At 35.1% G+C, this 13674-nt stretch overlaps 1 pseudogene; it reads left to right on the forward strand.

Moving 5' to 3' along the window:
* Positions 1-3903: 3903 nt before the first annotated feature.
* Positions 3904-9160, forward strand: LOC141398187 (solute carrier family 35 member E1 homolog; annotated as a pseudogene).
* The last annotated feature ends 4514 nt before the right edge of the window (positions 9161-13674 follow it).

Consider the following 13674-nt stretch of genomic DNA (forward strand, 5'->3'; position numbering starts at 1 on the left):
TATATAAATATTTATATAACTGTTACTGTTGTTACTGCTTTCGCAAGAACTTGAAGAATGATCAAAATCTAGTAATGTACTTTCTTATAAGGAAAATGTACTACCTGCCATGCATTTTCAAAATTGTACCTTTGTACGCTACGTAATTTTCTACCTGAATTTTCGTAAGTAAGGTGATGTGCACAAGTGTATTTTTGTAAACAATGTCATAAATGACCTGATCCCACGAATGCGCACAAGTGTATTTTTGTAAACAAGGTCATAAATGACCTGATTCCACGAATGCGCAATGTATATTTTTGTCAACAAGGTCATAATTGTCCTGACCCCACAAAATGCTCAAAGTATATTTTTGTAAACAAGGTCATAAATGACCTGATTCTGCGAATGAACACTTTTTGGAAAACTAAAAATAAGAATTTTAACTGACACACATTTTTAGCCAACATTTCTATCATGATGTCGTTTTTATCTAATTTCAGCAACATTAGCAAAAAATATACACATAGCCCAGAAAGTCTGCGTTCACCTTACTACTTTTCAAAAACGATGCTAAAACTTTATTAAATAGGTAAATGAGATCAGTTTTTCTTTCATAAATATGTTATTGGGACTCTTTACTACCAGAATAAAAAGAAAAATTCCAGAAAATATATTATTATTACGAAGATAACGGTAAAAAAGTGTTACAACTGCTAAATTAGAGACCCAAAAAGCATGTTCTATATGTTTGCAACAAAAGGACTTCAAACTGTTTGGAGAAAACTCGAACAGCGCCTGAAAAACAAAATCTTGTTTTACACTGTAAAAAAGTGGCGAGGGTGCTGTTTTGGTTTGGGGGTGTGTAGCAGCTTCTGGAGTGGGCCAACTTGTATTTATTGAATCGACAATGGACAAGTATGGTTACCTATACATCATGAAGCGCAATTTGAACCAAAATGCAGAAGAACTTGGCTTAGCTACGAAATTTTGGTTGCAACAACATAACGTTTCGAAGCATACTGCTGAGATTGTAAGGTTTTGGCTTGAAATAACTTACTTTTTTTAAGTTAAGTGTGCAAGCGGCCTCACAGAATGACCAGTTGTGGCAATATTGATTAAAAATGGGAGAAAATTTCAAAAATACTAACGGTATTATTGCAACATACAAAGTGAACGCAGACTTTTTGGGGCTCTAACTTAGCAGTTGTAACACTTTTTTATCGTTATCTTCGCAATAATAATATATTTTCTGGAATTTTTCTTTTTATTCTGGTAGTAAAGAGTACCGGGTGACGTAGGGGATGGAAGATACCAAGGAACGGTCCTGACCGGTTTTAACATGGCAAAGCCCAGGATTTATCTTGGTCCCTCTTTCATCTCAAGTGGACACTGACCTCCCCGTGGTGTCACCTGGGGAACTGCCTTTAACACCCGTTAAAGGTAGTGAGCTAACATGTGCCGCGCGTTCACCCATAAGAACGTTAAAAACTTGAGTTTGGGCGTCGGGTTAGTAACCCTCCCCTAGAAAAAACAGAAAAGAAAAACAACCCCGTCTAAAGTTGACGAACCCCGCAAACGTTTTAAGAACCATGATCTGCGAATCTGCACCTGGAATGTTCGCACTCTTTATAGAGAAGGTGCAGTCTTCGCATTGGCAGACGTACTTGAAAAGTACAAGGCCGATATTACTGCCATACAGGAAATACGATGGATTGGGAAAGGCGTCACAACAACACCTAAAGGTGACGCACTGTATTATAGCTGCCATGACGTAAAGCATGAGTTTGCTTGCGGATTCGTAGTTAGTCGGAGACTAAAACATCTGGTATCCAGCTTCACCCCAGTGAATGAAAGACTTGCTGCAATTCGAATAAAAGCTAAATTCTTCAACATCAGCTTTATTTGTTCTCATGCTCCCACTGAAGAAAAGGACGAACAGACCAAAGATATATTTTACGAGCGCTTAGAAGAAACATATGACCGTTGCCCTGCCCATGACATTAAAATCATTCTAGGCGATTTTAATGCCAAAATTGGAAAGGAGAATATCTTTGGCCCAACAGTCGGGAATTTCAGTCTCCACAGTGAAACATCTGACAATGGTATGAGGCTGATAGACTTTGCAGCTGCAAAAAACATGGTAGTTAGCAGTACCAGATTTAAGCATCTCGATATTCATAAGGGCACCTGGCTGTCCCCAGATCAAAGAACAAGTAATCAAATTGATCATGTTGTGATAGATGGAAGACATTCATCCAGCGTGTTGGATGTACGATCGTTCCGAGGCGCAAACATTGATTCGGACCACTATCTTGTTGCAGCAAAGGTACGTACCCGTCTAAACGTTGCAAATAAAGCACGAACAGACACAACGCGGAAGTTGGACATCGATAAGCTGCAAACACAACAGATAGCCACAGCATATTCCACTCAACTAGCCCAATTGCTTAACGCGAGCACTCCTTGTCCCGATAACATAACAACACAATGGCAAAATATTGCCCACTCCATGCAAACAGCCGCAAAATCCATACTTGGATTCCAGAGACCTCCACAAAGGAATTCATTTCACCTTTTTGTCGATTATAAAGCAGCATTCGACAGTCCCCTCCGATCAAAGGTATTCCATGCAATGTCTGAATTTGGTATTCCCGCAAAGCTCATCCGGCTTTGTAAGATGACTCTAACTGATACTAGGTCCTCAGTTAAAATTGGAAAGAACCTCTCCGAAGAATTTTGTACCAAAAGAGGTTTCAGACAAGGAGACAGCCTTTCGTGTGACCTATTCAACATTTTGCTGGAAAAGGTAATACGAGATGCAAATGTCAAAAGAAATGGCACAATTTACACCAATAGCCACATGTTACTTGCCTATGCTGATGACATAGACATCATGGGACGATCAGTAAAGGAAGTAACTGATACCTTTAGGAAGGTCGAAGCAGAATCTGCGAAAGTGGGTCTGGCGGTAAACGGCGAAAAGACCAAATTGATGGTGTCGACGCGCAAAGCGTCCATAGAGCTCGGACCAACCGTAGAATTTGGTACCTATAATTTTGAGGTAGTTAAAGACTTCGTCTACCTCGGCACTGCCATAAACACAACAAACAACATCAGTTGTGAAATAAGAAGAAGAATTGTATTGGCCAACAGATGCTACTATGGATTAAGTAAGCAATTTAAAAACAAAGCCACATCTCGTCAAACAAAAATAACACTATACAAAACGCTGATACTACCCGTGCTAATGTATGGCTCCGAAGCATGGGTGCTTGCGCAAGCAGATAAGGCAGTGCTTGGTGTGTTTGAGAGGAAATTTCTTCGAAAGATCTACGGGCCGATTTGCGTTGACGGTGAATATCGACGTCGTATGAACCACGAGCTATATAAGCTATACAAAGACATGCATATAGTTAAACGTATCGAGATGCAACGATTGCGTTGGCTAGGCCATATCATGAGAATGAGCGATGATGAACCCGCTAAAAAGGCGTATGAATACATGCCACATGGCGGTGCACGCAGAATCGGCAGGCCTAAGCTTCGATGGAGCACACAAGTGGATGAAGAAATGGAAAGGCGCGGTATTCCAAAAAGTCAAGCGAAAAACAGAGAGGAATGGAGATCTTTTCTTAGTTCGGTCTATGGAACAAATGTTCTGTAATGGGCCAACTAAGTAAGTAAGTAAAGAGTGCCAGTAACATATTTATTAAAAAAAACCTGATCTCATTTACCTATTTATTAAAGTTTTAGCATCATTTTTGAAAAGTAGTAAGGTGAACGCAGACTTTCTGGGCTATGTGTATACGGTAGCTTCTCATGGAAATATATTTAAAATTAGTGGCAACGTTATAAATTTTCATTTTTTTGGTGGTGAAAGCGGGAAGAAATTTGCTGTTGTTAGTGGGGGTAGCAACAAAGATGACGACACTGGTGATCTTGCTGCTGGTGGAGCCAACAACACTGATGTTTTTAACGATCTTAACAACAACGATTGATGGTAGTGCAGCCAACAATGATGATGACGATGGTGCTGGTGGAGCCTGCAATGATGGTGTTAATGGTGGTTACGATGAACATAACATGAGTCGGGCATATGATGCATGTATCGACTTTGGCCAATCAGCAGAAGAACAAGCCGAAGTGTACAAAGTACCAATAACGGAGCTGTGTTGCATAGATTAAGCCGACATGAACCCAGCATCATTGTCACCACCACTTGGTATACGCAGCAACAAGAAGTACAAAGAAATGTGGAAATTGCCCTAGAAGACGAAACATAGCTCTGCATAAGAGGGTCCCAGAGATATACTCTGGAGACTATGAAGATGGCACTGAAAGAGGCAACCACTAATTTCGGAACCCCAGTTGCTGAAAAATATAAAATACCACAAGAATCGTTGCACTTCCACCTGAACAAAATTCCATCTTACATAAAAAACAGTTGAAAACGCTCTGAAGGCGGAGAAAAATGCACTAAAGGCGAAGGCAAAGAAAAAAAAATTCCAAAGTGGTCCATAAAATGTATGTACATACAGTCAACCAAAAAAGTCTACATACATTCTATAAATCTCGGGTTTAAGGGTATGGACGCATTTTTATGAAAATCCAAGTACATAGTTCTACCTCATATCCCTAATAAACAATATTACATATAACAAAAATATATTCCATAATGCGAATAACGGTAAATTCTGTAAAATTAAAAAAATTAATAGGGAAAAAGTGTACATACACCCAATGAAATATTAAGATTGCGGTAAAATTGATGGAATAAGCAACACAAATTTTACATTTTATCGCTTTATCGAATGTCTCTGGTTGTCTATGATATATTTTAGATAAAATAGTAACATATTTGTGCTTTAATTGCCGTTATTTCATGTCAGACTTCGCGTATAGCTTGTTAAGGCGGACCCTTGCAGTTTTCTTTGTGTTTTTCAGTCTAGTAGTTTATGCAACCCCAGAACATACATTGGGACTAATAATTTTGGGATCAAAGAGCGCTATGAAGTTTTTCTTGTCGATAATATATGCTCCTGAGCTTCGCTAAATATACGAATTCCTGAGTTTTCTTATAAATTTTATAGTTTTCACAACATCCCAAGGGGCAAATTACATGCAGAAGCCTTCGAATTACCTTGTAATAAGGTCTGGTACAATCCTCGAGCATCCATTGAATCAGCAATGTAAAAGTATGCGACATTTATAGCGCTTCAGGTGACCCTAACGATCATAATACGAGAGCATACTAGTTAACAGTGTAAATTTCATACAAATTTCATGCATTCTTTGGTGGTGCTTTTATTTTGATGCTTTGGAAACTTTAGGAGCGGGTTTGAATAATAATGTTATACATTTCTGATTGAGTTAAGGTCCAAACGTTTATTACAAGCTAATTCCAAGGTTATTGCTATTAATTTGACCCATGGAATGCTGTGAAAACTATAAAATTTATGAAAAACTCAGGAATTCGCATATTTAGCGAAGCACAGGAGCATATATTATCCCTAATAAAAACTTCAATGTGCTCTAGGATCTCAAAATAATTATTCCCACTATATTTCCTGGGGTTTCATAAACTACCAGACTGAAAAACTCAAAGAAATCTGCAAGGGTCCGCCTTAACGAGCTATACGCGAAGTCTGACCTTAAATAACGCCAATTAAAGCACAAATATGTTCCTATTTTGTCTAAAATATATCATAAACAACCAGAGACATTCGATAAAGAAATAAAATGTAAAATTTGTATTGCTTACTCCATCAATTTTACTGTAATCTTAATATTTCATTGGGTGTATGTACACTTTTTCCCTATTAATTTTTTATAGAATTTACCGTTATTCGTATTATGGAATATATTTTGTATGTAATATTGTTTATTGGGGATATGAAATAGAACAATGTACTTAGATTTTCATAAAAATGCCTCCTTACCCTTTAAACTCGAGATTTATAGGGTGTATGTAGACTTTTTTGGTTGACTGTAGGTGTATTTCTATATGACCATTACAAAACAATTGTTTAAATAGGTATTTCATACAGTGAATCACAATCAAAAGTATCCACTTCAATTTCATTCATTAAAACTGCGATTGCTAAGTGTTAATGATAGCGATTTCATTCTTTTTTATATTTTTACATTCGGGTCTTAACTTAAATATAATAAAATAAACGAAATTCGGGTAAATTTAGATAACAAAAATAAAAATCGTTAAACAACGTCGATTTCTACCTCACAGTGAAAAGTATCCACTCTAAAAATTTCATGAAACAAAAAGGATTTTTTAGGGTTTCAGCCCTTGGTCTGACATCCTCTGTTATCCTTGACACCTTTTAGCCTTTTTGGCAAAAATTTAATTAAATTTTCGGTGCACGATATCTGAATTTTTCCCCATCCTTCCATACCACAACAGAGTCTTCTCTGTGCTTTACTGTTGAAATTGTGTGTTTAGGGTCCAAGCCGGTATTTGCCCTATGACATACCTTAATTGGTCCATATGACCAAAACAGGTTAAAGTTGTCTTCATTGCTTTCATTGGCAGCGTATATTTCTTTGTGGAAAGTTCCTGTTTCGTATGCTCATACAGGTAGGATAAAATCAGAAAACATCTTAATGACGTGTTCAATTCCGTTAAACACACGTTTTTGAATATTAATAAATGTTTGGTTTTTTGTTTTTGTATTTCTAGTTAAAGCCACAATGCCATTGTTTATTGTAATACTTTCGCGGTTACTATTCAAAGACTATGGGTTTTTCATTACAGAATATATTTTCAAAAAAGGCAAGTTTCATGATGATTTTTATTAGCATTGAATGGTTTTTAATCATGTGCAATTATATTCCTAGATACTCAAAGATACTGGAATACATCATTTACGATTGCTACATTTGCTTGGTAAATTGACATTAGTTATGTTCCTACCAATTTGGTTATACACATAGCCCAGAAAGTCTGCGTTCACCTTCCTACTTTTCAAAAACGATGCTAAAACTTTAATAAATAGGTAAATGAGATCAGTTTTTCTTTCATATTGGCACTCTTTACTACCAAAATAAAAAGAAAAATTCCAGAAAATATATTATTATTACGAAGATAACGGTAAAAATGTGTTACAACTGCTAGATTAGAGCCCCATAAAGTCTGCGTTCACTTTGTATGTTGCAATAATACCGTTAGTTTTTTTTGAATTTTTTTGCAGTTTTCTCCCATTTTTAATCAATATTGTCACAACTGGTCATTCTTTGTGGTCGTTTGCACACTTAACTTAAAAAAGTAAAGTATTTTAAGAATGGAAAACAAGGGCAAAGAAATTGGCATCGATAAAAGGAAAATTCTAGGTAAATTATGGAAAAAGCTATCGAAATATTGGCGAACTGTAGGTAGAACATATTAGTCTATACATAGAGTGATAATTAACTATAAACAAATCGGAATTTTGAAGTCAAAGCCCAGATCTGGACGTTTAAAGCTCAGTTTTGGACGGTCAAAAATATTATCAGAACGGGAGGAGCGTAACATAACTAATATAGTTAAAACAAACAGTCCGATAATTACTTCGAAAATTGTTGAAAATTTGAAAATGGCATCCAAAAAAAGTATTTGTGCACAAACCGCCAGAAAAATACTGCATAAAGCTGGATATCACGGTATAGTCGCACGGCGAAAGCAGTACATATCACTAGTGAACAGGCAGAAGCATATTGAATTTGCTAATGAATACATAAACAAGCCTCCAGTATTCCGGAATCAAGTCATATTTTCGGACGAAAGCATGTTCTATATGGTTGCAATGAAAGGACTTCAAACTGTTTGGAGAAAGCTCGAACTGCGCTTGAAAAACAAAATCTTGAATTTACACTGTAAAAAATGGCGAGGGTGCTGTTTTGGTTTGGGGGTGTGTAGCAGCTTCTGGAGTGGACCAACTTGTATTTATTGAATCGACAATGGACAAGTATGGTTACCTAAACATCATGAAGCGCAATTTGAACCAAATTGCAGAAGAACTTGGTTTAGCTACGAAATTTTGGTTGCAACAACATAACGTTTCAAAGCATACTGCTGAGATTGTAAGGTTTTGGCTCCTATATAATGCCCAGATCTGGGTTTTGACGTAAAAATTCCGGTTTGTTTATAGTTAATTATCACTCTATGTATAGACTAATATGTTCTACCTACAGTTTCGCCAATATTTCGATAGCATTTTCCATAATTTACCTAGAATTTTCCTTTTATCGATGCTAATTTCTTTGCCCTTGTTTTCCATTCTTAAAATACTTTACTTTTTTAAGTTAAGTGTGCAAACGACCTCACAGAATGACCAGTTGTGACAATATTGATTAAAAATGGGAGAAAACTTCAAAAAAAATTCAAAAAAACTAACAGTATTATTGCAACATACAAAGTGAACGCAGACTTTTTGGGGCTCTAATTTAGCAGTTGCAACACTTTTTTACCGTTATCTTCGCAAAAATAATATATTTCCTGGAATTTTTCTTTTTATTCTGGTACTAAAGAGTGCCAGTAACATATTTATGAAAGAACAACTGATCTCATTTACCTATTTATTAAAGTTTTAGCATCATTTTTAAAAAAGTAGTAAGGTGAACGCGGACTTTCTGGGCTATGTGTATATGGACAGTTTTAAAGTAATTCAACATCCGGCCATTGTAAGTATATTAACATTTTAATTTGTAGTCAATTTCTTATTAATTTTCTGTGTTTCAAGACAAATTTGGATTATCGGGTTATAGCACTACTCTTTGCTGACGGTGTTTTGAATTGGTTGCAAAACATAATAGCTTACGTATGCTGTGGCCTGTGCATCAAAACGTATTTTCGTGATAGCTGTGTCGCTGTTAATATTAAGAAATCCAGTAACATGGGTAAATTGCTTTGGCATGGGTCTGGCCATTGTGAGCGTTTTATGTTACAACAGGGTAAGAAAATCTGCTGTATTTATGTATTAAAATTTCAGGCAAAACAAATTACAAAGGAGAAACCAATAATACCAACAACAACGAAAAGTAGTATCAATTACGCTCCACTACAAAATACAGTGGATCCTTATTATCGAGGTTCTATTTCAACAAATTCAAGACAACGAATGGTCACAATTCGAACACCACTAATAGCCTATTAGCAAATGGAAGTGGGATCTATTTGTTTAGTTAATTAAGATAATGTTAAATAAGATTATAGAATGAAATGATTTTAGGCTATTTTTGTAAATATGATAGACAGGTATGTAAGCGAAAAAGTACCAGTCATTTTATTTAGCTATTGTTGAAGATTTTTTACTAATTCATCACAAATTCATTTTATTTTTTGTATAATTCAGTATTTATGTTAATGTCTGTTTTTGTGCTGCTTGCAACATTCATGTCAATAGGCGTGAAATTAGTTCAGAAATTATAAAAAATACAACAACACCAAACTTCCTACCGTAATGTTTAAGAAACATAATATGTATGTACACAGTCTTACATAAGTATACGTACGCCCCATAAATCTCGGGTTTTAGAAAAAGTAATGATATTTATGAAATTCCAAGAACACAGGTTTATTTCGTCTCACTAATAAACAATATTTAATACAACAAAAGTATATTCCATAATATAAATAACGGTAAATTTAACAAAAACCAAAAAAATGTTACTTACAAAAGTATACATACGCCCCAAGGAAATATGAGTATTATCGTACAATTTATGGAATTAGCAGCAAAATTTATACATTTTATTGTTTTGGCGAATGTGTCTGGGTGTCCGAGATATATTTTAGAGAAAAAAAAATAATTTTTGGGTGTTAAGTGCCGTTATTTAATGCCAAACTTCTTGTATAGCTCGTTAAAGCGGACCCTTGCTGATTTCTTTCCGTTTTAGGTATTTGAGTATACAAAAGCCACAATATTAGTGTCAGATTATAGATTTTGAGATCCTAGAAAGCTTTTTAGTTGACCTTGTGCATAACACACCTTCCTGGGTGTCGATAAATTCACATTTTTCCTGGGATATCTCAGGAAGTTAATAGATTCCTCGGAATTCTTGGCTCAAATTACATACGGAAGACCTTGAATTGTGTTTTAATATGGCGTTATATAATCCTTGGACACCAATTGAATCAGAAATGTGCAATTATCCGATACTTTCCGACCCTATATTGAAGGTAATGGTTATAATACGAAAACTTCGTTGTTCACAGTGTAAATTTCATGCTTTTTGGTAGTGATTATATTTTGATGCTTTGGGAGCAGGTTTTTAACAGAATATTTCACATTTCTGATTCAATTGGTGTCCAAGGATTATATAACACCATATTAAAACACAATTCAAGGTCTTCTGTATGTAATTTGAGCCAAGAATTCCGAGGAAACTATTAACTTCCTGAGATATCCTAGGAAAAATGTGAATTTATCGACACCCAGGAAGGTGTGTTATGCACAAGGTCAACTAAAAAGCTTTCTAGGATCTCAAAATCTATAAACTGACACTAATATTGTGGCTTTTGTATACTCAAATACCTAAAACGGAAAGAAATCAGCAAGGGTCAGCTTTAACGAGCTATACAAGAAGTTTGGCATTAAATAACGGCACTTAACACCCAAAAATTATTTTTTTTTTTCTCTAAAATATATCTCGGACACCCAGACACATTCACCAAAACAATAAAATGTATAAATTTTGCTGCTAATTCCATAAATTGTACGATAATACTCATATTTCCTTGGGGCGTATGTATACTTTTGTAAGTATCATTTTTTGGTTTTTGTAAAATTTACCGTTATTTATATTATGGAATATACTTTTGTTGTATTAAATATTGTTTATTAGTGAGACGAAATAAACCTGTGTACTTGGAATTTCATAAATATCATTACTTTTTCTAAAACCCGAGATTTATGGGGCGTACGTATACTTATGTAAGACTGTGTATGTCCTTGTATATAGATCAGGGACGAGCTTCTTTGCTTAGATCGTATAGTGAGGGCGCCCACTGAGTTGTTTTTGCATTTGCTTCTCTCTCTCACGTACAGTGTAATTGAATGAAAACAAACAAAAACATAATGTGGTTGTTGCTTTTTTCACTCATACGTTCATACATGTCTTCACTTTGGTTGTATTTCTGTGGTCGTCGCTGATATAGATAGACGAAAGTTAATGTAAACTAATAAATGTTGTTTATTGAATACTACTTCGAGCAAGTAAGAAAAGTCGAAAAATATTTCCATTTTTAATTGGTATAATTTAAGAAAGGTGGAAATCTTTTGGTTTTCGCTTGAAGTAAAGTAAGATGTCACCTTCGTTATTTCTGAGTGAGAAGAAGAAAAACTACTGGTATTAAGTCTGTCTGGTTACTTTCCGAGCAAGAATTGTCCAGCAAGAACTTTCTCAGAGAGTATGGGGTTTTTATTCTCTTTTTCTAGAAAATTTTAAAAAGTAAACAGACACCTTCCCAGCAAAAACCAGCAAGCAATCAGGCTTGCCAAAAAAGAACAATTTGTCCGCCAATTAAGGAAGCAAAAACGTTGTAGTTAATTTAATTAAAAATAAAAAGAAAATGAAACAAAAAAGTATTTTTCCACTTTACAAATTTGTTCTCCATAAAACAATAATATTAGACTATGTTATTTCCACAATAAAATTGTTTTTAATGTTCACAAACATAAATCAACAAAAAACTAAAAACAGATGATTGACTGTTTTCAGGAAGAAGAAACATTGCTAGTGCTGCTAGAAGAAATTTGTCCAGCAAGAATTTGCAAACTCTCAGTGAAAGAACTGTCAAAATATCTCTCTCGAATCGCTCTCTTTTGCTTGTTTTTTGTGTTAACAGACGACTTCCAGCAACAATTGGTACAAGTTGTTACAAATTTTAGGGTAACCAGACAGACCTATTGTATGCGACGATGTCATGGTCTTCTGTGACAAGATCTGCCAGTTTCGCACATAAATAACGAATATGATTTTTTATTTTACCTCAACTAATACCTATTTTCATAGAAGATCAACACGTTTTCCTATAGAAGACTAATGGTTGGTTTCAGGGACGTAGCCAGGATTTCATTTGAGGGGGGCCCACCTCACCAAAATTTTCAAAGTTCAACACAACAACAAATATATTTTTGGGTGTATCATTTATCAAATAACTCACAACTTCAGTGAATGTTATGTAATTCAGTGATATCACTTCGGTATGACCAAAAGAGAAGTATACAATCGGGAAACCTTAGAAATATCTTAACAATTAATTTTCTGTTTACATGGAATGTTGAGGACCTTTCCTTTGTTTCCTATTTCACACAATTTCAAAATCACTGCTTCAAGTATCCACTCCAATTTTATTGAGTAATTTATGGAAAGAAAATGGGATTAGTAGAGAATTGATTTATGCACAGGGAACGTTTGGAGTTGGAAAATTAGGAGTTATTTAAATAAAGGAAAAAACGCCGAGACATGTGTCTTTTTTTGGTCTTTTATCTCGCTGCCGTGTCAGAATATAATAAATTTCGGAAATTCAATCGTTGTTATTGTCATAAAGAAACCAATTGTAGTTATTTCCCTAAATATATTTTTTGGTTTCCAATCGTAGATCTTATCATAAAGAATTTCTGAAGGCTGATAGTGGTTTTCTTGATAGAGAACTAATGCTGAGCAATAGTGAGTCTATCCATGATGAAATTCTAGCACCTAATCGCGAGTATGTAAATGACAAATTCTGTCGCCTAATCGTACATCTGTCAACAGACTAATTTTGGCGTTCAATCGTCGGAGTTCTCCTATAGAAATCTGGTTTTCTATTGGTTTCATAAATTGATCAGGAACTAGGAAAATTCTGGCAATCAGTCTTGAGTTCTTATAAAATAAAATGCTGGCGCCCAATCCAAGTTCTATACATGTATACAATCTTTTAGCAAATATCCACACGATATTTTCGAACAGATCAACCGATTCGGTCCACTATTTGGTCTTCTTGATATTTTGTCCAAAATTTTGATCCACTTCGATGATGGACTCTTTCGCTCCACTCTTTCGGTAACCTTCCACAGAGTATTTCAAAAATTGTCAGGGAAGGACAGTTTAAGACCTCTCTAGGTAATTAGAAAATATACATGTGCAAGCTTACGATCTAAGTAGTCATGGCTTCACTTCCTTTATGTTAATAACTTAGTTATAAGTACTAATATGAAATAGATTAATTTATTAACAAAAAGACCTCTCGGGAAACGCTTTTCTTTTTTGCAACAAGCGTTCTCGGGCCCTCTATTACTGCAGTACAAGTTTTTCAGGGGCAAGTCTATACTTCCAGAGAAAATGGCCCGAAAGCTGTAAAGAACACTTTCGGCAATCATGTGTAGTGGTTTGTGCGCACGACAACTTTCGAACCGGATACTGCATTGGTCCAAAAGAAGAAGAATTTGTTTCCGACCAGTTTTTTTATTTCGTTTGTCGTCACAAAGTCCTTTGCTGAAGAAGGAAAAAGGAACATTTCTAGAAATGTGCATCCATTGAAAGTACTTCCCAAAATACAATTCAATGAATAATCGACAGAAAAATCCCTGAAGATGAAATTCAATGTAATTTCGAAATATTGGAAATAATATGCAATAAATAAAATATAAGCATTGACCTCAATCTCAATAATCTTGATTTTATTGTCATTCGAAAGGTCGAACAAAACATAAAAAT

This window comes from Musca autumnalis, unplaced genomic scaffold, assembly GCF_047663935.1.
Source record: "Musca autumnalis isolate F117 unplaced genomic scaffold, ASM4766393v1 scaffold_3, whole genome shotgun sequence".
Taxonomy (NCBI): domain Eukaryota; kingdom Metazoa; phylum Arthropoda; class Insecta; order Diptera; family Muscidae; genus Musca; species Musca autumnalis.